Below are 21322 nucleotides of genomic sequence, written 5' to 3'. Positions count from 1 at the left end.
TGTTTTATCAGAAGGCAAGTTGAGAGGAATCCAAGGGGCAGATGTCCATGGAAAGAGCGTCTCAATGCAGCAGGAAGGTTGGATGATTCAAATTTGCATAGTTTCCTGTCCAACGTCCACTCACGTCCCGAACGCTCCCAAACGCTCAAAAGCCTCGCCCTCACCGGGTAGATCTCTGGCACCCAGGTAAAGCCAAATCCTGAGCATGCTAGCGCTAGTATCAGAGAGAGAGATATAGAGGGTTCAAGAGCTGCTGTCTTGATAAAGGTTTGAAACGGCTAGTGCCTGAGAATGTCTGACTTTCAGTTATGACTGATTGCGAGAGGGGAAGATGAAGTTTTTCTATACCCAGCATGCCTTGCGATATACTTAGGCAAATGAGGTGAGAGCCCGACCAATCCCACGCTACTCTGCTGAATGCTCCTCATCTGCATAAAGAGAACACTGTCCCAATGCAGCAGAGTGGCGCAGCGGAAGCGTGCTGGGCCCATAACCCAGAGGTCGATGGATCGAAACCATCCTCTGCTAATTTTGCTTGATTTTTCTTCCAAGGACCAAGCTGTCATTTTAAGGCTGCCAGCAAGGAAAAGCGCAAGCTTGTGCCAGCTATGGTAGAAACGACTTCTGAACTATCTGTGTCTGCTGAAATACAAGAGAGGGATCGTCAAGGGATCCACCCTGTACCTTGAAAGTAAAGACACACAATAATAAGCATAAATGACTGGTGGGACCTTCAAACACTTTTCTGGGCATGCTTTGAATATCATTCTTCCCTTTTTGTTCTGCTCTTATCTATCTCCTGGGCATTTCCTGGAATGTTCTCTCTTTCTTTTCCCTGCTTTGCTTCCCATGCTGCCTCTATATGTTCATATCCATTATTTGTACTGCTGCTTACCATTCTTCTCTTCTTCACAGCTTTGTCCTTGGTTTCAATCCCAGTTCCTTACAATCTGCTAAAACCTTTCTACTGCTTCTCATGTTGGTATCTAAACCAAATGCACCATTGAAGCTGGTGCAAGATAGACATTGAACTCAGGGTCGTAATGTTTAGAACCGAGATTGCACAGATCAGAGGGCGTTGGTGGTATAGTGGTGAGCATAGCTGCCTTCCAAGCAGTTGACCTGGGTTCGATTCCCGGCCAACGCAGTACCAATTCTTATATATTCTGCAATCAGGATATATTTTAATGCAACATGTCACAAAATGGAAATATCATGAACAGATTAATCAGCCATTATATAAAAAATAAACAAATATGTAGGCAAGCATCTCGATCGCCCCTTCTGCCATACTCATTGTCCTACTATATGATAAGTTTCATAAAGCAGAGTCACCACTCACATTAGCTGGTAATAAATATGTTACAGTGGGAAGACAATGAACGGGCTGAGGCCCGACCACACATTATACCTAAAGCATCTCTATGTTAAAAAGCATTCCTAGGTAATGTCTAGCCTCTGAAAAAAATATGTAAAATCCATCGATAAATCTGGCAAAAGTCCCCAATATTTTGGGCATACTTGTGCTCTCACCTGAATGTAGCGCCACCTTGTAGGCGCCGAAGGTAACTGCGGCTCACAAAATGTTTTATCAGAAGGCAAGTTGAGAGGAATCCAAGAGGCAGATGTTCTTGGAAAGAGCCTCTGACTGCAGCAGGAAGGATGGATGCTTCAAATTTGCACAGTTTCCTGCCCATCGTCCTCTCACGTCCCGAACGCCCATGTCACTCCCCTGAATGCTCCTCATCTGCATAAAGAGAACACTCTGATAAAGGAGCAGAGTGGCACAGCGGAAGCGTGCTGGGCCCATAACCCAGAGGTCGATGGATCGAAACCATCCTCTGCTAATTTTGCTTGATTTTTCTTCCAAGGACCAAGCTGTCATTTCCACGCTGCCGGAAAGGAAAAGCGCAAGCTTGTGCCAGCTAAGTGATATAAGACTTCTCAACTATCTGTGTCTGCTGAAATACAAGAGAGGGAGTGTCAAAGGATCCACCCTGTACTTTGAAAGTAAAGACACACAATAATAAGCATACATGACTGGTGGGACCTTCAAACACTTTTCTGTGCAGGCTTTGAATTTCATTCTTCCCTTTTTGTTCTGCTCTTATCTATCTCCTGGGCATTTCATGGAATGTTCTCTCTTTCTCTTCCCTGCTTTGCTTCCCTTGCTGCCTCTATATGTTATATATATATATTAATTGTACTGCTGCTTTCCATTCTTCTCATCTGCACAGCTTTGTCCTTGGTTTTAATCCCCAGTTCCTTACCCTCTGCAAATAACGTTCTACTGCTTTTCATGTTGGTATCTAAACCAAATGCACCATTGAAGCTGGTGCAAGATAGTCATTGATCTCTGGGTCATAATATTTAGAACCGAGAGCGCAAATGTCAGAGGGCGTTGGTGGTATAGTGGTGAGCATAGCTGCTTCCCAAGCAGTTGACCCAGGTTCGATTCCCGGCCAACGCAATGCAAATACTTATATATTCTGCAAGCAGGATATACTTTAATTCAACATTTCACAAAATGGAAATATCATGAACAGATTAATCAGCCATATATAAAGAAATAAACAAATACGTAGGCAAACCTCTCGATCGCCCCTTCTGCTACATTCATTGGCCTAATATATGATAAGTTTCATAAAGCAGAGTCACCACTCACATGTGCTGGTAATAAATATGTTACAGTGGGCAGACAATGAAAGGGCTGAGGCCCGACCAGACATTATAACTCTAGCATCTCTATGTTAGAAAGCATTTCTAGGCAATATCTAGCCTCTGAAAAAAATATACAAGATCCACCGATAAATCTGTCAAAAGTCCTTAACATTTTGTGCATACTTGTGCTCTCACCTGCATGTAGCGCCACCTTGTAGCTGTCGAAGGTACCTGCGGCTCACAAAATGTTTTATCAGAAGGCAAGTTGAGAGGAATCCAAGGGGCAGATGTCCATGGAAAGAGCGTCTCAATGCAGCAGGAAGGTTGGATGATTCAAATTTGCATAGTTTCCTGTCCAACGTCCAGAATGCTCCCAAACGCTCCCAAACGCTCAAAAGCCTCCCCTCACCGGGTAGATCTCTGGCACCCAGGTAAAGCCAAATCCTGAGCATGCTAGCGCTAGTATCAGAGAGAGAGATATAGAGGGTTCAAGAGCTGCTGTCTTGATAAAGGTTTGAAACGGCTAGTGCCTGAGAATGTCTGACTTTCAGTTATGACTGATTGCGAGAGGGGAAGATGAAGTTTTTCTATACCCAGCATGCCTTGCGATATACTTAGGCAAATGAGGTGAGAGCCCGACCAATCCCACGCTACTCTGCTGAATGCTCCTCATCTGCATAAAGAGAACACTGTCCCAATGCAGCAGAGTGGCGCAGCGGAAGCGTGCTGGGCCCATAACCCAGAGGTCGATGGATCGAAACCATCCTCTGCTAATTTTGCTTGATTTTTCTTCCAAGGACCAAGCTGTCATTTTAAGGCTGCCAGCAAGGAAAAGCGCAAGCTTGTGCCAGCTATGGTAGAAACGACTTCTGAACTATCTGTGTCTGCTGAAATACAAGAGAGGGATCGTCAAGGGATCCACCCTGTACCTTGAAAGTAAAGACACACAATAATAAGCATAAATGACTGGTGGGACCTTCAAACACTTTTCTGGGCATGCTTTGAATATCATTCTTCCCTTTTTGTTCTGCTCTTATCTATCTCCTGGGCATTTCCTGGAATGTTCTCTCTTTCTTTTCCCTGCTTTGCTTCCCATGCTGCCTCTATATGTTCATATCCATTATTTGTACTGCTGCTTACCATTCTTCTCTTCTTCACAGCTTTGTCCTTGGTTTCAATCCCAGTTCCTTACAATCTGCTAAAACCTTTCTACTGCTTCTCATGTTGGTATCTAAACCAAATGCACCATTGAAGCTGGTGCAAGATAGACATTGAACTCAGGGTCGTAATGTTTAGAACCGAGATTGCACAGATCAGAGGGCGTTGGTGGTATAGTGGTGAGCATAGCTGCCTTCCAAGCAGTTGACCTGGGTTCGATTCCCGGCCAACGCAGTACCAATTCTTATATATTCTGCAATCAGGATATATTTTAATGCAACATGTCACAAAATGGAAATATCATGAACAGATTAATCAGCCATTATATAAAAAATAAACAAATATGTAGGCAAGCATCTCGATCGCCCCTTCTGCCATACTCATTGTCCTACTATATGATAAGTTTCATAAAGCAGAGTCACCACTCACATGAGCTGGTAATAAATATGTTACAGTGGGAAGACAATGAACGGGCTGAGGCCCGACCACACATTATACCTAAAGCATCTCTATGTTAAAAAGCATTCCTAGGTAATGTCTAGCCTCTGAAAAAAATATGTAAAATCCATCGATAAATCTGGCAAAAGTCCCCAATATTTTGGGCATACTTGTGCTCTCACCTGAATGTAGCGCCACCTTGTAGGCGCCGAAGGTAACTGCGGCTCACAAAATGTTTTATCAGAAGGCAAGTTGAGAGGAATCCAAGAGGCAGATGTTCTTGGAAAGAGCCTCTGACTGCAGCAGGAAGGATGGATGCTTCAAATTTGCACAGTTTCCTGCCCATCGTCCTCTCACGTCCCGAACGCCCACGTCACTCCCCTGAATGCTCCTCATCTGCATAAAGAGAACACTCTGATAAAGGAGCAGAGTGGCGCAGCGGAAGCGTGCTGGGCCCATAACCCAGAGGTCGATGGATCGAAACCATCCTCTGCTAATTTTGCTTGATTTTTCTTCCAAGGACCAAGCTGTCATTTCCACGCTGCCGGAAAGGAAAAGCGCAAGCTTGTGCCAGCTAAGTGATATAAGACTTCTCAACTATCTGTGTCTGCTGAAATACAAGAGAGGGAGTGTCAAAGGATCCACCCTGTACTTTGAAAGTAAAGACACACAATAATAAGCATACATGACTGGTGGGACCTTCAAACACTTTTCTGTGCAGGCTTTGAATTTCATTCTTCCCTTTTTGTTCTGCTCTTATCTATCTCCTGGGCATTTCATGGAATGTTCTCTCTTTCTCTTCCCTGCTTTGCTTCCCTTGCTGCCTCTATATGTTATATATATATATTAATTGTACTGCTGCTTTCCATTCTTCTCATCTGCACAGCTTTGTCCTTGGTTTTAATCCCCAGTTCCTTACCCTCTGCAAATAACGTTCTACTGCTTTTCATGTTGGTATCTAAACCAAATGCACCATTGAAGCTGGTGCAAGATAGTCATTGATCTCTGGGTCATAATATTTAGAACCGAGAGCGCAAATGTCAGAGGGCGTTGGTGGTATAGTGGTGAGCATAGCTGCTTCCCAAGCAGTTGACCCGGGTTCGATTCCCGGCCAACGCAATGCAAATACTTATATATTCTGCAAGCAGGATATACTTTAATTCAACATTTCACAAAATGGAAATATCATGAACAGATTAATCAGCCATATATAAAGAAATAAACAAATACGTAGGCAAACCTCTCGATCGCCCCTTCTGCTACATTCATTGGCCTAATATATGATAAGTTTCATAAAGCAGAGTCACCACTCACATGTGCTGGTAATAAATATGTTACAGTGGGCAGACAATGAAAGGGCTGAGGCCCGACCAGACATTATAACTCTAGCATCTCTATGTTAGAAAGCATTTCTAGGCAATATCTAGCCTCTGAAAAAAATATACAAGATCCACCGATAAATCTGTCAAAAGTCCTTAACATTTTGTGCATACTTGTGCTCTCACCTACATGTAGCGCCACCTTGTAGCTGTCGAAGGTACCTGCGGCTCACAAAATGTTTTATCAGAAGGCAAGTTGAGAGGAATCCAAGGGGCAGATGTCCATGGAAAGAGCGTCTCAATGCAGCAGGAAGGTTGGATGATTCAAATTTGCATAGTTTCCTGTCCAACGTCCACTCACGTCCCGAACGCTCCCAAACGCTCAAAAGCCTCGCCCTCACCGGGTAGATCTCTGGCACCCAGGTAAAGCCAAATCCTGAGCATGCTAGCGCTAGTATCAGAGAGAGAGATATAGAGGGTTCAAGAGCTGCTGTCTTGATAAAGGTTTGAAACGGCTAGTGCCTGAGAATGTCTGACTTTCAGTTATGACTGATTGCGAGAGGGGAAGATGAAGTTTTTCTATACCCAGCATGCCTTGCGATATACTTAGGCAAATGAGGTGAGAGCCCGACCAATCCCACGCTACTCTGCTGAATGCTCCTCATCTGCATAAAGAGAACACTGTCCCAATGCAGCAGAGTGGCGCAGCGGAAGCGTGCTGGGCCCATAACCCAGAGGTCGATGGATCGAAACCATCCTCTGCTAATTTTGCTTGATTTTTCTTCCAAGGACCAAGCTGTCATTTTAAGGCTGCCAGCAAGGAAAAGCGCAAGCTTGTGCCAGCTATGGTAGAAACGACTTCTGAACTATCTGTGTCTGCTGAAATACAAGAGAGGGATCGTCAAGGGATCCACCCTGTACCTTGAAAGTAAAGACACACAATAATAAGCATAAATGACTGGTGGGACCTTCAAACACTTTTCTGGGCATGCTTTGAATATCATTCTTCCCTTTTTGTTCTGCTCTTATCTATCTCCTGGGCATTTCCTGGAATGTTCTCTCTTTCTTTTCCCTGCTTTGCTTCCCATGCTGCCTCTATATGTTCATATCCATTATTTGTACTGCTGCTTACCATTCTTCTCTTCTTCACAGCTTTGTCCTTGGTTTCAATCCCAGTTCCTTACAATCTGCTAAAACCTTTCTACTGCTTCTCATGTTGGTATCTAAACCAAATGCACCATTGAAGCTGGTGCAAGATAGACATTGAACTCAGGGTCGTAATGTTTAGAACCGAGATTGCACAGATCAGAGGGCGTTGGTGGTATAGTGGTGAGCATAGCTGCCTTCCAAGCAGTTGACCTGGGTTCGATTCCCGGCCAACGCAGTACCAATTCTTATATATTCTGCAATCAGGATATATTTTAATGCAACATGTCACAAAGTGGAAATATCATGAACAGATTAATCAGCCATTATATAAAAAATAAACAAATATGTAGGCAAGCATCTCGATCGCCCCTTCTGCCATACTCATTGTCCTACTATATGATAAGTTTCATAAAGCAGAGTCACCACTCACATTAGCTGGTAATAAATATGTTACAGTGGGAAGACAATGAACGGGCTGAGGCCCGACCACACATTATACCTAAAGCATCTCTATGTTAAAAAGCATTCCTAGGTAATGTCTAGCCTCTGAAAAAAATATGTAAAATCCATCGATAAATCTGGCAAAAGTCCCCAATATTTTGGGCATACTTGTGCTCTCACCTGAATGTAGCGCCACCTTGTAGGCGCCGAAGGTAACTGCGGCTCACAAAATGTTTTATCAGAAGGCAAGTTGAGAGGAATCCAAGAGGCAGATGTTCTTGGAAAGAGCCTCTGACTGCAGCAGGAAGGATGGATGCTTCAAATTTGCACAGTTTCCTGCCCATCGTCCTCTCACGTCCCGAACGCCCATGTCACTCCCCTGAATGCTCCTCATCTGCATAAAGAGAACACTCTGATAAAGGAGCAGAGTGGCACAGCGGAAGCGTGCTGGGCCCATAACCCAGAGGTCGATGGATCGAAACCATCCTCTGCTAATTTTGCTTGATTTTTCTTCCAAGGACCAAGCTGTCATTTCCACGCTGCCGGAAAGGAAAAGCGCAAGCTTGTGCCAGCTAAGTGATATAAGACTTCTCAACTATCTGTGTCTGCTGAAATACAAGAGAGGGAGTGTCAAAGGATCCACCCTGTACTTTGAAAGTAAAGACACACAATAATAAGCATACATGACTGGTGGGACCTTCAAACACTTTTCTGTGCAGGCTTTGAATTTCATTCTTCCCTTTTTGTTCTGCTCTTATCTATCTCCTGGGCATTTCATGGAATGTTCTCTCTTTCTCTTCCCTGCTTTGCTTCCCTTGCTGCCTCTATATGTTATATATATATATTAATTGTACTGCTGCTTTCCATTCTTCTCATCTGCACAGCTTTGTCCTTGGTTTTAATCCCCAGTTCCTTACCCTCTGCAAATAACGTTCTACTGCTTTTCATGTTGGTATCTAAACCAAATGCACCATTGAAGCTGGTGCAAGATAGTCATTGATCTCTGGGTCATAATATTTAGAACCGAGAGCGCAAATGTCAGAGGGCGTTGGTGGTATAGTGGTGAGCATAGCTGCTTCCCAAGCAGTTGACCCAGGTTCGATTCCCGGCCAACGCAATGCAAATACTTATATATTCTGCAAGCAGGATATACTTTAATTCAACATTTCACAAAATGGAAATATCATGAACAGATTAATCAGCCATATATAAAGAAATAAACAAATACGTAGGCAAACCTCTCGATCGCCCCTTCTGCTACATTCATTGGCCTAATATATGATAAGTTTCATAAAGCAGAGTCACCACTCACATGTGCTGGTAATAAATATGTTACAGTGGGCAGACAATGAAAGGGCTGAGGCCCGACCAGACATTATAACTCTAGCATCTCTATGTTAGAAAGCATTTCTAGGCAATATCTAGCCTCTGAAAAAAATATACAAGATCCACCGATAAATCTGTCAAAAGTCCTTAACATTTTGTGCATACTTGTGCTCTCACCTGCATGTAGCGCCACCTTGTAGCTGTCGAAGGTACCTGCGGCTCACAAAATGTTTTATCAGAAGGCAAGTTGAGAGGAATCCAAGGGGCAGATGTCCATGGAAAGAGCGTCTCAATGCAGCAGGAAGGTTGGATGATTCAAATTTGCATAGTTTCCTGTCCAACGTCCACTCACGTCCCGAACGCTCCCAAACGCTCAAAAGCCTCACACCGGGCAAGCCCTCACCGGGTAGATCTCTGGCACCTAGGTAAAGCCAAATCCTGAGCATGCTAGCGCTAGTATCAGAGAGAGAGATATAGAGGGTTCAAGAGCTGCTGTCTTGATAAAGGTTTGAAACGGCTAGTGCCTGAGAATGTCTGACTTTCAGTTATGACTGATTGCGAGAGGGGAAGATGAAGTTTTTCTATACCCAGCATGCCTTGCGATATACTTAGGCAAATGAGGTGAGAGCCCGACCAATCCCACGCTACTCTGCTGAATGCTCCTCATCTGCATAAAGAGAACACTGTCCCAATGCAGCAGAGTGGCGCAGCGGAAGCGTGCTGGGCCCATAACCCAGAGGTCGATGGATCGAAACCATCCTCTGCTAATTTTGCTTGATTTTTCTTCCAAGGACCAAGCTGTCATTTTAAGGCTGCCAGCAAGGAAAAGCGCAAGCTTGTGCCAGCTATGGTAGAAACGACTTCTGAACTATCTGTGTCTGCTGAAATACAAGAGAGGGATCGTCAAGGGATCCACCCTGTACCTTGAAAGTAAAGACACACAATAATAAGCATAAATGACTGGTGGGACCTTCAAACACTTTTCTGGGCATGCTTTGAATATCATTCTTCCCTTTTTGTTCTGCTCTTATCTATCTCCTGGGCATTTCCTGGAATGTTCTCTCTTTCTTTTCCCTGCTTTGCTTCCCATGCTGCCTCTATATGTTCATATCCATTATTTGTACTGCTGCTTACCATTCTTCTCTTCTTCACAGCTTTGTCCTTGGTTTCAATCCCAGTTCCTTACAATCTGCTAAAACCTTTCTACTGCTTCTCATGTTGGTATCTAAACCAAATGCACCATTGAAGCTGGTGCAAGATAGACATTGAACTCAGGGTCGTAATGTTTAGAACCGAGATTGCACAGATCAGAGGGCGTTGGTGGTATAGTGGTGAGCATAGCTGCCTTCCAAGCAGTTGACCTGGGTTCGATTCCCGGCCAACGCAGTACCAATTCTTATATATTCTGCAATCAGGATATATTTTAATGCAACATGTCACAAAATGGAAATATCATGAACAGATTAATCAGCCATTATATAAAAAATAAACAAATATGTAGGCAAGCATCTCGATCGCCCCTTCTGCCATACTCATTGTCCTACTATATGATAAGTTTCATAAAGCAGAGTCACCACTCACATGAGCTGGTAATAAATATGTTACAGTGGGAAGACAATGAACGGGCTGAGGCCCGACCACACATTATACCTAAAGCATCTCTATGTTAAAAAGCATTCCTAGGTAATGTCTAGCCTCTGAAAAAAATATGTAAAATCCATCGATAAATCTGGCAAAAGTCCCCAATATTTTGGGCATACTTGTGCTCTCACCTGAATGTAGCGCCACCTTGTAGGCGCCGAAGGTAACTGCGGCTCACAAAATGTTTTATCAGAAGGCAAGTTGAGAGGAATCCAAGAGGCAGATGTTCTTGGAAAGAGCCTCTGACTGCAGCAGGAAGGATGGATGCTTCAAATTTGCACAGTTTCCTGCCCATCGTCCTCTCACGTCCCGAACGCCCACGTCACTCCCCTGAATGCTCCTCATCTGCATAAAGAGAACACTCTGATAAAGGAACAGAGTGGCGCAGCGGAAGCGTGCTGGGCCCATAACCCAGAGGTCGATGGATCGAAACCATCCTCTGCTAATTTTGCTTGATTTTTCTTCCAAGGACCAAGCTGTCATTTCCACGCTGCCGGAAAGGAAAAGCGCAAGCTTGTGCCAGCTAAGTGATATAAGACTTCTCAACTATCTGTGTCTGCTGAAATACAAGAGAGGGAGTGTCAAAGGATCCACCCTGTACTTTGAAAGTAAAGACACACAATAATAAGCATACATGACTGGTGGGACCTTCAAACACTTTTCTGTGCAGGCTTTGAATTTCATTCTTCCCTTTTTGTTCTGCTCTTATCTATCTCCTGGGCATTTCATGGAATGTTCTCTCTTTCTCTTCCCTGCTTTGCTTCCCTTGCTGCCTCTATATGTTATATATATATATTAATTGTACTGCTGCTTTCCATTCTTCTCATCTGCACAGCTTTGTCCTTGGTTTTAATCCCCAGTTCCTTACCCTCTGCAAATAACGTTCTACTGCTTTTCATGTTGGTATCTAAACCAAATGCACCATTGAAGCTGGTGCAAGATAGTCATTGATCTCTGGGTCATAATATTTAGAACCGAGAGCGCAAATGTCAGAGGGCGTTGGTGGTATAGTGGTGAGCATAGCTGCTTCCCAAGCAGTTGACCCGGGTTCGATTCCCGGCCAACGCAATGCAAATACTTATATATTCTGCAAGCAGGATATACTTTAATTCAACATTTCACAAAATGGAAATATCATGAACAGATTAATCAGCCATATATAAAGAAATAAACAAATACGTAGGCAAACCTCTCGATCGCCCCTTCTGCTACATTCATTGGCCTAATATATGATAAGTTTCATAAAGCAGAGTCACCACTCACATGTGCTGGTAATAAATATGTTACAGTGGGCAGACAATGAAAGGGCTGAGGCCCGACCAGACATTATAACTCTAGCATCTCTATGTTAGAAAGCATTTCTAGGCAATATCTAGCCTCTGAAAAAAATATACAAGATCCACCGATAAATCTGTCAAAAGTCCTTAACATTTTGTGCATACTTGTGCTCTCACCTACATGTAGCGCCACCTTGTAGCTGTCGAAGGTACCTGCGGCTCACAAAATGTTTTATCAGAAGGCAAGTTGAGAGGAATCCAAGGGGCAGATGTCCATGGAAAGAGCGTCTCAATGCAGCAGGAAGGTTGGATGATTCAAATTTGCATAGTTTCCTGTCCAACGTCCACTCACGTCCCGAACGCTCCCAAACGCTCAAAAGCCTCGCCCTCACCGGGTAGATCTCTGGCACCCAGGTAAAGCCAAATCCTGAGCATGCTAGCGCTAGTATCAGAGAGAGAGATATAGAGGGTTCAAGAGCTGCTGTCTTGATAAAGGTTTGAAACGGCTAGTGCCTGAGAATGTCTGACTTTCAGTTATGACTGATTGCGAGAGGGGAAGATGAAGTTTTTCTATACCCAGCATGCCTTGCGATATACTTAGGCAAATGAGGTGAGAGCCCGACCAATCCCACGCTACTCTGCTGAATGCTCCTCATCTGCATAAAGAGAACACTGTCCCAATGCAGCAGAGTGGCGCAGCGGAAGCGTGCTGGGCCCATAACCCAGAGGTCGATGGATCGAAACCATCCTCTGCTAATTTTGCTTGATTTTTCTTCCAAGGACCAAGCTGTCATTTTAAGGCTGCCAGCAAGGAAAAGCGCAAGCTTGTGCCAGCTATGGTAGAAACGACTTCTGAACTATCTGTGTCTGCTGAAATACAAGAGAGGGATCGTCAAGGGATCCACCCTGTACCTTGAAAGTAAAGACACACAATAATAAGCATAAATGACTGGTGGGACCTTCAAACACTTTTCTGGGCATGCTTTGAATATCATTCTTCCCTTTTTGTTCTGCTCTTATCTATCTCCTGGGCATTTCCTGGAATGTTCTCTCTTTCTTTTCCCTGCTTTGCTTCCCATGCTGCCTCTATATGTTCATATCCATTATTTGTACTGCTGCTTACCATTCTTCTCTTCTTCACAGCTTTGTCCTTGGTTTCAATCCCAGTTCCTTACAATCTGCTAAAACCTTTCTACTGCTTCTCATGTTGGTATCTAAACCAAATGCACCATTGAAGCTGGTGCAAGATAGACATTGAACTCAGGGTCGTAATGTTTAGAACCGAGATTGCACAGATCAGAGGGCGTTGGTGGTATAGTGGTGAGCATAGCTGCCTTCCAAGCAGTTGACCTGGGTTCGATTCCCGGCCAACGCAGTACCAATTCTTATATATTCTGCAATCAGGATATATTTTAATGCAACATGTCACAAAATGGAAATATCATGAACAGATTAATCAGCCATTATATAAAAAATAAACAAATATGTAGGCAAGCATCTCGATCGCCCCTTCTGCCATACTCATTGTCCTACTATATGATAAGTTTCATAAAGCAGAGTCACCACTCACATTAGCTGGTAATAAATATGTTACAGTGGGAAGACAATGAACGGGCTGAGGCCCGACCACACATTATACCTAAAGCATCTCTATGTTAAAAAGCATTCCTAGGTAATGTCTAGCCTCTGAAAAAAATATGTAAAATCCATCGATAAATCTGGCAAAAGTCCCCAATATTTTGGGCATACTTGTGCTCTCACCTGAATGTAGCGCCACCTTGTAGGCGCCGAAGGTAACTGCGGCTCACAAAATGTTTTATCAGAAGGCAAGTTGAGAGGAATCCAAGAGGCAGATGTTCTTGGAAAGAGCCTCTGACTGCAGCAGGAAGGATGGATGCTTCAAATTTGCACAGTTTCCTGCCCATCGTCCTCTCACGTCCCGAACGCCCATGTCACTCCCCTGAATGCTCCTCATCTGCATAAAGAGAACACTCTGATAAAGGAGCAGAGTGGCACAGCGGAAGCGTGCTGGGCCCATAACCCAGAGGTCGATGGATCGAAACCATCCTCTGCTAATTTTGCTTGATTTTTCTTCCAAGGACCAAGCTGTCATTTCCACGCTGCCGGAAAGGAAAAGCGCAAGCTTGTGCCAGCTAAGTGATATAAGACTTCTCAACTATCTGTGTCTGCTGAAATACAAGAGAGGGAGTGTCAAAGGATCCACCCTGTACTTTGAAAGTAAAGACACACAATAATAAGCATACATGACTGGTGGGACCTTCAAACACTTTTCTGTGCAGGCTTTGAATTTCATTCTTCCCTTTTTGTTCTGCTCTTATCTATCTCCTGGGCATTTCATGGAATGTTCTCTCTTTCTCTTCCCTGCTTTGCTTCCCTTGCTGCCTCTATATGTTATATATATATATTAATTGTACTGCTGCTTTCCATTCTTCTCATCTGCACAGCTTTGTCCTTGGTTTTAATCCCCAGTTCCTTACCCTCTGCAAATAACGTTCTACTGCTTTTCATGTTGGTATCTAAACCAAATGCACCATTGAAGCTGGTGCAAGATAGTCATTGATCTCTGGGTCATAATATTTAGAACCGAGAGCGCAAATGTCAGAGGGCGTTGGTGGTATAGTGGTGAGCATAGCTGCTTCCCAAGCAGTTGACCCAGGTTCGATTCCCGGCCAACGCAATGCAAATACTTATATATTCTGCAAGCAGGATATACTTTAATTCAACATTTCACAAAATGGAAATATCATGAACAGATTAATCAGCCATATATAAAGAAATAAACAAATACGTAGGCAAACCTCTCGATCGCCCCTTCTGCTACATTCATTGGCCTAATATATGATAAGTTTCATAAAGCAGAGTCACCACTCACATGTGCTGGTAATAAATATGTTACAGTGGGCAGACAATGAAAGGGCTGAGGCCCGACCAGACATTATAACTCTAGCATCTCTATGTTAGAAAGCATTTCTAGGCAATATCTAGCCTCTGAAAAAAATATACAAGATCCACCGATAAATCTGTCAAAAGTCCTTAACATTTTGTGCATACTTGTGCTCTCACCTGCATGTAGCGCCACCTTGTAGCTGTCGAAGGTACCTGCGGCTCACAAAATGTTTTATCAGAAGGCAAGTTGAGAGGAATCCAAGGGGCAGATGTCCATGGAAAGAGCGTCTCAATGCAGCAGGAAGGTTGGATGATTCAAATTTGCATAGTTTCCTGTCCAACGTCCAGAATGCTCCCAAACGCTCCCAAACGCTCAAAAGCCTCCCCTCACCGGGTAGATCTCTGGCACCCAGGTAAAGCCAAATCCTGAGCATGCTAGCGCTAGTATCAGAGAGAGAGATATAGAGGGTTCAAGAGCTGCTGTCTTGATAAAGGTTTGAAACGGCTAGTGCCTGAGAATGTCTGACTTTCAGTTATGACTGATTGCGAGAGGGGAAGATGAAGTTTTTCTATACCCAGCATGCCTTGCGATATACTTAGGCAAATGAGGTGAGAGCCCGACCAATCCCACGCTACTCTGCTGAATGCTCCTCATCTGCATAAAGAGAACACTGTCCCAATGCAGCAGAGTGGCGCAGCGGAAGCGTGCTGGGCCCATAACCCAGAGGTCGATGGATCGAAACCATCCTCTGCTAATTTTGCTTGATTTTTCTTCCAAGGACCAAGCTGTCATTTTAAGGCTGCCAGCAAGGAAAAGCGCAAGCTTGTGCCAGCTATGGTAGAAACGACTTCTGAACTATCTGTGTCTGCTGAAATACAAGAGAGGGATCGTCAAGGGATCCACCCTGTACCTTGAAAGTAAAGACACACAATAATAAGCATAAATGACTGGTGGGACCTTCAAACACTTTTCTGGGCATGCTTTGAATATCATTCTTCCCTTTTTGTTCTGCTCTTATCTATCTCCTGGGCATTTCCTGGAATGTTCTCTCTTTCTTTTCCCTGCTTTGCTTCCCATGCTGCCTCTATATGTTCATATCCATTATTTGTACTGCTGCTTACCATTCTTCTCTTCTTCACAGCTTTGTCCTTGGTTTCAATCCCAGTTCCTTACAATCTGCTAAAACCTTTCTACTGCTTCTCATGTTGGTATCTAAACCAAATGCACCATTGAAGCTGGTGCAAGATAGACATTGAACTCAGGGTCGTAATGTTTAGAACCGAGATTGCACAGATCAGAGGGCGTTGGTGGTATAGTGGTGAGCATAGCTGCCTTCCAAGCAGTTGACCTGGGTTCGATTCCCGGCCAACGCAGTACCAATTCTTATATATTCTGCAATCAGGATATATTTTAATGCAACATGTCACAAAATGGAAATATCATGAACAGATTAATCAGCCATTATATAAAAAATAAACAAATATGTAGGCAAGCATCTCGATCGCCCCTTCTGCCATACTCATTGTCCTACTATATGATAAGTTTCATAAAGCAGAGTCACCACTCACATGAGCTGGTAATAAATATGTTACAGTGGGAAGACAATGAACGGGCTGAGGCCCGACCACACATTATACCTAAAGCATCTCTATGTTAAAAAGCATTCCTAGGTAATGTCTAGCCTCTGAAAAAAATATGTAAAATCCATCGATAAATCTGGCAAAAGTCCCCAATATTTTGGGCATACTTGTGCTCTCACCTGAATGTAGCGCCACCTTGTAGGCGCCGAAGGTAACTGCGGCTCACAAAATGTTTTATCAGAAGGCAAGTTGAGAGGAATCCAAGAGGCAGATGTTCTTGGAAAGAGCCTCTGACTGCAGCAGGAAGGATGGATGCTTCAAATTTGCACAGTTTCCTGCCCATCGTCCTCTCACGTCCCGAACGCCCACGTCACTCCCCTGAATGCTCCTCATCTGCATAAAGAGAACACTCTGATAAAGGAGCAGAGTGGCGCAGCGGAAGCGTGCTGGGCCCATAACCCAGAGGTCGATGGATCGAAACCATCCTCTGCTAATTTTGCTTGATTTTTCTTCCAAGGACCAAGCTGTCATTTCCACGCTGCCGGAAAGGAAAAGCGCAAGCTTGTGCCAGCTAAGTGATATAAGACTTCTCAACTATCTGTGTCTGCTGAAATACAAGAGAGGGAGTGTCAAAGGATCCACCCTGTACTTTGAAAGTAAAGACACACAATAATAAGCATACATGACTGGTGGGACCTTCAAACACTTTTCTGTGCAGGCTTTGAATTTCATTCTTCCCTTTTTGTTCTGCTCTTATCTATCTCCTGGGCATTTCATGGAATGTTCTCTCTTTCTCTTCCCTGCTTTGCTTCCCTTGCTGCCTCTATATGTTATATATATATATTAATTGTACTGCTGCTTTCCATTCTTCTCATCTGCACAGCTTTGTCCTTGGTTTTAATCCCCAGTTCCTTACCCTCTGCAAATAACGTTCTACTGCTTTTCATGTTGGTATCTAAACCAAATGCACCATTGAAGCTGGTGCAAGATAGTCATTGATCTCTGGGTCATAATATTTAGAACCGAGAGCGCAAATGTCAGAGGGCGTTGGTGGTATAGTGGTGAGCATAGCTGCTTCCCAAGCAGTTGACCCGGGTTCGATTCCCGGCCAACGCAATGCAAATACTTATATATTCTGCAAGCAGGATATACTTTAATTCAACATTTCACAAAATGGAAATATCATGAACAGATTAATCAGCCATATATAAAGAAATAAACAAATACGTAGGCAAACCTCTCGATCGCCCCTTCTGCTACATTCATTGGCCTAATATATGATAAGTTTCATAAAGCAGAGTCACCACTCACATGTGCTGGTAATAAATATGTTACAGTGGGCAGACAATGAAAGGGCTGAGGCCCGACCAGACATTATAACTCTAGCATCTCTATGTTAGAAAGCATTTCTAGGCAATATCTAGCCTCTGAAAAAAATATACAAGATCCACCGATAAATCTGTCAAAAGTCCTTAACATTTTGTGCATACTTGTGCTCTCACCTACATGTAGCGCCACCTTGTAGCTGTCGAAGGTACCTGCGGCTCACAAAATGTTTTATCAGAAGGCAAGTTGAGAGGAATCCAAGGGGCAGATGTCCATGGAAAGAGCGTCTCAATGCAGCAGGAAGGTTGGATGATTCAAATTTGCATAGTTTCCTGTCCAACGTCCACTCACGTCCCGAACGCTCCCAAACGCTCAAAAGCCTCACACCGGGCAAGCCCTCACCGGGTAGATCTCTGGCACCCAGGTAAAGCCAAATCCTGAGCATGCTAGCGCTAGTATCAGAGAGAGAGATATAGAGGGTTCAAGAGCTGCTGTCTTGATAAAGGTTTGAAACGGCTAGTGCCTGAGAATGTCTGACTTTCAGTTATGACTGATTGCGAGAGGGGAAGATGAAGTTTTTCTATACCCAGCATGCCTTGCGATATACTTAGGCAAATGAGGTGAGAGCCCGACCAATCCCACGCTACTCTGCTGAATGCTCCTCATCTGCATAAAGAGAACACTGTCCCAATGCAGCAGAGTGGCGCAGCGGAAGCGTGCTGGGCCCATAACCCAGAGGTCGATGGATCGAAACCATCCTCTGCTAATTTTGCTTGATTTTTCTTCCAAGGACCAAGCTGTCATTTTAAGGCTGCCAGCAAGGAAAAGCGCAAGCTTGTGCCAGCTATGGTAGAAACGACTTCTGAACTATCTGTGTCTGCTGAAATACAAGAGAGGGATCGTCAAGGGATCCACCCTGTACCTTGAAAGTAAAGACACACAATAATAAGCATAAATGACTGGTGGGACCTTCAAACACTTTTCTGGGCATGCTTTGAATATCATTCTTCCCTTTTTGTTCTGCTCTTATCTATCTCCTGGGCATTTCCTGGAATGTTCTCTCTTTCTTTTCCCTGCTTTGCTTCCCATGCTGCCTCTATATGTTCATATCCATTATTTGTACTGCTGCTTACCATTCTTCTCTTCTTCACAGCTTTGTCCTTGGTTTCAATCCCAGTTCCTTACAATCTGCTAAAACCTTTCTACTGCTTCTCATGTTGGTATCTAAACCAAATGCACCATTGAAGCTGGTGCAAGATAGACATTGAACTCAGGGTCGTAATGTTTAGAACCGAGATTGCACAGATCAGAGGGCGTTGGTGGTATAGTGGTGAGCATAGCTGCCTTCCAAGCAGTTGACCTGGGTTCGATTCCCGGCCAACGCAGTACCAATTCTTATATATTCTGCAATCAGGATATATTTTAATGCAACATGTCACAAAATGGAAATATCATGAACAGATTAATCAGCCATTATATAAAAAATAAACAAATATGTAGGCAAGCATCTCGATCGCCCCTTCTGCCATACTCATTGTCCTACTATATGATAAGTTTCATAAAGCAGAGTCACCACTCACATTAGCTGGTAATAAATATGTTACAGTGGGAAGACAATGAACGGGCTGAGGCCCGACCACACATTATACCTAAAGCATCTCTATGTTAAAAAGCATTCCTAGGTAATGTCTAGCCTCTGAAAAAAATATGTAAAATCCATCGATAAATCTGGCAAAAGTCCCCAATATTTTGGGCATACTTGTGCTCTCACCTGAATGTAGCGCCACCTTGTAGGCGCCGAAGGTAACTGCGGCTCACAAAATGTTTTATCAGAAGGCAAGTTGAGAGGAATCCAAGAGGCAGATGTTCTTGGAAAGAGCCTCTGACTGCAGCAGGAAGGATGGATGCTTCAAATTTGCACAGTTTCCTGCCCATCGTCCTCTCACGTCCCGAACGCCCATGTCACTCCCCTGAATGCTCCTCATCTGCATAAAGAGAACACTCTGATAAAGGAGCAGAGTGGCACAGCGGAAGCGTGCTGGGCCCATAACCCAGAGGTCGATGGATCGAAACCATCCTCTGCTAATTTTGCTTGATTTTTCTTCCAAGGACCAAGCTGTCATTTCCACGCTGCCGGAAAGGAAAAGCGCAAGCTTGTGCCAGCTAAGTGATATAAGACTTCTCAACTATCTGTGTCTGCTGAAATACAAGAGAGGGAGTGTCAAAGGATCCACCCTGTACTTTGAAAGTAAAGACACACAATAATAAGCATACATGACTGGTGGGACCTTCAAACACTTTTCTGTGCAGGCTTTGAATTTCATTCTTCCCTTTTTGTTCTGCTCTTATCTATCTCCTGGGCATTTCATGGAATGTTCTCTCTTTCTCTTCCCTGCTTTGCTTCCCTTGCTGCCTCTATATGTTATATATATATATTAATTGTACTGCTGCTTTCCATTCTTCTCATCTGCACAGCTTTGTCCTTGGTTTTAATCCCCAGTTCCTTACCCTCTGCAAATAACGTTCTACTGCTTTTCATGTTGGTATCTAAACCAAATGCACCATTGAAGCTGGTGCAAGATAGTCATTGATCTCTGGGTCATAATATTTAGAACCGAGAGCGCAAATGTCAGAGGGCGTTGGTGGTATAGTGGTGAGCATAGCTGCTTCCCAAGCAGTTGACCCAGGTTCGATTCCCGGCCAACGCAATGCAAATACTTATATATTCTGCAAGCAGGATATACTTTAATTCAACATTTCACAAAATGGAAATATCATGAACAGATTAATCAGCCATATATAAAGAAATAAACAAATACGTAGGCAAACCTCTCGATCGCCCCTTCTGCTACATTCATTGGCCTAATATATGATAAGTTTCATAAAGCAGAGTCACCACTCACATGTGCTGGTAATAAATATGTTACAGTGGGCAGACAATGAAAGGGCTGAGGCCCGACCAGACATTATAACTCTAGCATCTCTATGTTAGAAAGCATTTCTAGGCAATATCTAGCCTCTGAAAAAAATATACAAGATCCACCGATAAATCTGTCAAAAGTCCTTAACATTTTGTGCATACTTGTGCTCTCACCTGCATGTAGCGCCACCTTGTAGCTGTCGAAGGTACCTGCGGCTCACAAAATGTTTTATCAGAAGGCAAGTTGAGAGGAATCCAAGGGGCAGATGTCCATGGAAAGAGCGTCTCAATGCAGCAGGAAGGTTGGATGATTCAAATTTGCATAGTTTCCTGTCCAACGTCCAGAATGCTCCCAAACGCTCCCAAACGCTCAAAAGCCTCCCCTCACCGGGTAGATCTCTGGCACCCAGGTAAAGCCAAATCCTGAGCATGCTAGCGCTAGTATCAGAGAGAGAGATATAGAGGGTTCAAGAGCTGCTGTCTTGATAAAGGTTTGAAACGGCTAGTGCCTGAGAATGTCTGACTTTCAGTTATGACTGATTGCGAGAGGGGAAGATGAAGTTTTTCTATACCCAGCATGCCTTGCGATATACTTAGGCAAATGAGGTGAGAGCCCGACCAATCCCACGCTACTCTGCTGAATGCTCCTCATCTGCATAAAGAGAACACTGTCCCAATGCAGCAGAGTGGCGCAGCGGAAGCGTGCTGGGCCCATAACCCAGAGGTCGATGGATCGAAACCATCCTCTGCTAATTTTGCTTGATTTTTCTTCCAAGGACCAAGCTGTCATTTTAAGGCTGCCAGCAAGGAAAAGCGCAAGCTTGTGCCAGCTATGGTAGAAACGACTTCTGAACTATCTGTGTCTGCTGAAATACAAGAGAGGGATCGTCAAGGGATCCACCCTGTACCTTGAAAGTAAAGACACACAATAATAAGCATAAATGACTGGTGGGACCTTCAAACACTTTTCTGGGCATGCTTTGAATATCATTCTTCCCTTTTTGTTCTGCTCTTATCTATCTCCTGGGCATTTCCTGGAATGTTCTCTCTTTCTTTTCCCTGCTTTGCTTCCCATGCTGCCTCTATATGTTCATATCCATTATTTGTACTGCTGCTTACCATTCTTCTCTTCTTCACAGCTTTGTCCTTGGTTTCAATCCCAGTTCCTTACAATCTGC

General features: G+C 43.8%; 24 non-coding genes across 24 annotated transcripts; all 24 read left to right on the top strand.

Annotated features, from left to right (window-relative positions):
* The first annotated feature begins 456 nt into the window (after positions 1-456).
* On the top strand, positions 457-528 carry TRNAM-CAU (transfer RNA methionine (anticodon CAU)). Its single transcript has one exon. It is a non-coding gene; the product is annotated as a tRNA-Met (tRNA).
* A 547-nt stretch (positions 529-1075) lies between these two features.
* Positions 1076-1147, top strand: TRNAG-UCC (transfer RNA glycine (anticodon UCC)). Its single transcript has one exon. It is a non-coding gene; the product is annotated as a tRNA-Gly (tRNA).
* A 1251-nt stretch (positions 1148-2398) lies between these two features.
* On the top strand, positions 2399-2470 carry TRNAG-CCC (transfer RNA glycine (anticodon CCC)). The gene has a single exon. It is a non-coding gene; the product is annotated as a tRNA-Gly (tRNA).
* An 892-nt stretch (positions 2471-3362) lies between these two features.
* On the top strand, positions 3363-3434 carry TRNAM-CAU (transfer RNA methionine (anticodon CAU)). The gene has a single exon. It is a non-coding gene; the product is annotated as a tRNA-Met (tRNA).
* A 547-nt stretch (positions 3435-3981) lies between these two features.
* Positions 3982-4053, top strand: TRNAG-UCC (transfer RNA glycine (anticodon UCC)). The gene has a single exon. It is a non-coding gene; the product is annotated as a tRNA-Gly (tRNA).
* Positions 4054-4681: 628 nt separating this feature from the next.
* Positions 4682-4753, top strand: TRNAM-CAU (transfer RNA methionine (anticodon CAU)). The gene has a single exon. It is a non-coding gene; the product is annotated as a tRNA-Met (tRNA).
* A 551-nt stretch (positions 4754-5304) lies between these two features.
* On the top strand, positions 5305-5376 carry TRNAG-CCC (transfer RNA glycine (anticodon CCC)). The gene has a single exon. It is a non-coding gene; the product is annotated as a tRNA-Gly (tRNA).
* Positions 5377-6269: 893 nt separating this feature from the next.
* On the top strand, positions 6270-6341 carry TRNAM-CAU (transfer RNA methionine (anticodon CAU)). Its single transcript has one exon. It is a non-coding gene; the product is annotated as a tRNA-Met (tRNA).
* A 547-nt stretch (positions 6342-6888) lies between these two features.
* TRNAG-UCC (transfer RNA glycine (anticodon UCC)) lies at positions 6889-6960 on the top strand. The gene has a single exon. It is a non-coding gene; the product is annotated as a tRNA-Gly (tRNA).
* Positions 6961-8211: 1251 nt separating this feature from the next.
* On the top strand, positions 8212-8283 carry TRNAG-CCC (transfer RNA glycine (anticodon CCC)). Its single transcript has one exon. It is a non-coding gene; the product is annotated as a tRNA-Gly (tRNA).
* A 904-nt stretch (positions 8284-9187) lies between these two features.
* TRNAM-CAU (transfer RNA methionine (anticodon CAU)) lies at positions 9188-9259 on the top strand. The gene has a single exon. It is a non-coding gene; the product is annotated as a tRNA-Met (tRNA).
* A 547-nt stretch (positions 9260-9806) lies between these two features.
* TRNAG-UCC (transfer RNA glycine (anticodon UCC)) lies at positions 9807-9878 on the top strand. Its single transcript has one exon. It is a non-coding gene; the product is annotated as a tRNA-Gly (tRNA).
* A 1251-nt stretch (positions 9879-11129) lies between these two features.
* On the top strand, positions 11130-11201 carry TRNAG-CCC (transfer RNA glycine (anticodon CCC)). Its single transcript has one exon. It is a non-coding gene; the product is annotated as a tRNA-Gly (tRNA).
* An 893-nt stretch (positions 11202-12094) lies between these two features.
* Positions 12095-12166, top strand: TRNAM-CAU (transfer RNA methionine (anticodon CAU)). Its single transcript has one exon. It is a non-coding gene; the product is annotated as a tRNA-Met (tRNA).
* Positions 12167-12713: 547 nt separating this feature from the next.
* TRNAG-UCC (transfer RNA glycine (anticodon UCC)) lies at positions 12714-12785 on the top strand. The gene has a single exon. It is a non-coding gene; the product is annotated as a tRNA-Gly (tRNA).
* A 1251-nt stretch (positions 12786-14036) lies between these two features.
* Positions 14037-14108, top strand: TRNAG-CCC (transfer RNA glycine (anticodon CCC)). The gene has a single exon. It is a non-coding gene; the product is annotated as a tRNA-Gly (tRNA).
* An 892-nt stretch (positions 14109-15000) lies between these two features.
* TRNAM-CAU (transfer RNA methionine (anticodon CAU)) lies at positions 15001-15072 on the top strand. Its single transcript has one exon. It is a non-coding gene; the product is annotated as a tRNA-Met (tRNA).
* Positions 15073-15619: 547 nt separating this feature from the next.
* On the top strand, positions 15620-15691 carry TRNAG-UCC (transfer RNA glycine (anticodon UCC)). Its single transcript has one exon. It is a non-coding gene; the product is annotated as a tRNA-Gly (tRNA).
* Positions 15692-16319: 628 nt separating this feature from the next.
* Positions 16320-16391, top strand: TRNAM-CAU (transfer RNA methionine (anticodon CAU)). The gene has a single exon. It is a non-coding gene; the product is annotated as a tRNA-Met (tRNA).
* A 551-nt stretch (positions 16392-16942) lies between these two features.
* Positions 16943-17014, top strand: TRNAG-CCC (transfer RNA glycine (anticodon CCC)). Its single transcript has one exon. It is a non-coding gene; the product is annotated as a tRNA-Gly (tRNA).
* A 904-nt stretch (positions 17015-17918) lies between these two features.
* On the top strand, positions 17919-17990 carry TRNAM-CAU (transfer RNA methionine (anticodon CAU)). Its single transcript has one exon. It is a non-coding gene; the product is annotated as a tRNA-Met (tRNA).
* A 547-nt stretch (positions 17991-18537) lies between these two features.
* Positions 18538-18609, top strand: TRNAG-UCC (transfer RNA glycine (anticodon UCC)). Its single transcript has one exon. It is a non-coding gene; the product is annotated as a tRNA-Gly (tRNA).
* A 1251-nt stretch (positions 18610-19860) lies between these two features.
* Positions 19861-19932, top strand: TRNAG-CCC (transfer RNA glycine (anticodon CCC)). The gene has a single exon. It is a non-coding gene; the product is annotated as a tRNA-Gly (tRNA).
* An 892-nt stretch (positions 19933-20824) lies between these two features.
* Positions 20825-20896, top strand: TRNAM-CAU (transfer RNA methionine (anticodon CAU)). Its single transcript has one exon. It is a non-coding gene; the product is annotated as a tRNA-Met (tRNA).
* The last annotated feature ends 426 nt before the right edge of the window (positions 20897-21322 follow it).

Source organism: Lissotriton helveticus, chromosome 11 (genome assembly GCF_964261635.1).
Source record: "Lissotriton helveticus chromosome 11, aLisHel1.1, whole genome shotgun sequence".
NCBI lineage: Eukaryota > Metazoa > Chordata > Amphibia > Caudata > Salamandridae > Lissotriton > Lissotriton helveticus.
This window is presented reverse-complemented; position numbering and strand designations above follow the sequence as displayed.